The sequence below is a fragment of the Arachis ipaensis genome, chromosome B05, assembly GCF_000816755.2.
Source record: "Arachis ipaensis cultivar K30076 chromosome B05, Araip1.1, whole genome shotgun sequence".
In the NCBI taxonomy this organism is placed as follows: domain Eukaryota; kingdom Viridiplantae; phylum Streptophyta; class Magnoliopsida; order Fabales; family Fabaceae; genus Arachis; species Arachis ipaensis.
In genome coordinates, this window is record NC_029789.2 from 14,758,220 (window position 1) to 14,760,237 (window position 2,018).

Consider the following 2,018-nt stretch of genomic DNA (forward strand, 5'->3'; position numbering starts at 1 on the left):
TATACAAAAATACATAATAACTCATTTTACTTGACTAATTTTAATATATATGAAAGACAATTCACACTTTAAAATAACTAAATAACATATTTACACAATTATAACATTCTAAAAGAGCTAGCATTTCGGTCTTACTTTTAATTTATGTAAACTACGATATCCTATAAAATTTTACATATTTTTATGTAAACGACCATACCCTCTTGCAAATTACGTGCAAATCTTACTAAATCCTAAACCGGAACACTTTATTATGGATCATAACCAACTTACTAAACTGGAAGACCATGCAACGAATTACGTAAAAACTAATGAAGTTAATAAGGGTAGAGCGATTATGAAGAGATGTGTTGTGATAAAAATATGTTATTTTTATAAATTGTCACTTTTTTATAATTATTAGAGACTAATTATTTTAAAATGATAAAAATAACACATAGTCCGAAGCGGTTTAGAGTTTAATAAGATTTGCATGTAATTCTAAATAGTAGGGGTGGCAACATGTACCTTATCTGTGGGTATCCAATTCGACTCCACCCGATTGGGTAGGGTTGTCAACCCGATCCGCAGCGGGTAGGATAGAGTGCGGGTTGGGTTCTCGTGCGGGTCGGGTAGGGTGCGGGTTGAACCTCAACCCTACCCGACCAACCCGCATTCTATATATGTATATATTATATACTTATATAAAAATATATTTTAAATAGATGTTGAACCAAAGACATATCATTAAATATAAAAGATCCTTAGTCACTAAAAAAGATCATTAATTGATAATTTAATACTTATAAAAGTCAGTTATATTTTAAATTATCATGAACTTATATAATAATTTTTCATATTTTTTTATAACCCGCGAGTAGGGTTGGGTACCCGCGGGTTGAGAATAGGTAGGATTAGGGTTGGGATATTCTTAACCCGCGAGTAGGATAGGGTTGGATTTATATAAAAATTTCAATTCGCGGATAGATTAGGGTTGGTTTTAAACCCTATCCTACTCTATCTATTGCCACCCCTATTAAATAGGTACGGTGGTTTATATGAAAATGTATAAAATTTTGTAGAGTGTAGTGGTTTATATAAATTAAGATTAGGATCAAAATGTAAGTTTTTTTAGAATGTTATAATTATATAAATATGTTGCTCTTTAATTATTTTAACCAACTATGTTATGTATATAGTAAAATTAATCACTAAAATTAGCTATTGATATAAAATACATATTAAAATATAAATATATATTAAAAATATATTAAATAACATATTTATTTATATATAAATATATTAATGACTGATATTAGTGGCTGAGTTTAGTATATAAAATAATCTTGAGATAATAATAACATGTATATACAAAGATCTCAGTGAACAGAAGAAAAGAATTATGCAAAGAAACCGAAAAAACAGGTATAGCAAGCAAACAATAAAAAAATGATTTCTAGTTCTTTGGTACTATATATATATATATGTTTCAAACTTAGCTACATATCAAGATTAAAGAAAGATTATTAAAAAATTACTAACTATTCTTGATCTTTATACATTTGTTTTCGTCTACAGTATATAAATAGCATTTTTTTTATTTTAAATGTGTGAATGGTCCCAAATAATATTTTTAATTTCTGCTACGCTTTAATAAAACATGTGGGCATAGCTTAAAGTTAGTGAGAGAAAAGAACTTGCAACAACCAACAACCAACAACACTTCATTCTCTGAAGAAAAGCTTCCAACGGAACTTCAGACTAACCCAACGAATTAACTTCCCTTTCTTATGGGGTTGCACATGGCGGCTGTGATGGCCGCCAAGCTCCACTTGCAACTACTAACCACACACGGCGGAGGACACGCTCTAAGTCCAGCAGTAGTGGCCGCGATTGCATGTCCCCTGGCGCTGAAGCTCTTCCTAAGCTTCAGGATCTTTCGAGAAGAAGCCCTTCACGCAACTACCTTGTTCTTTTTCCGCTTGGGTCAGATTCTCTTCGACACTCACCTTCCATTCGCCAACCGTCCAAGATTGGAG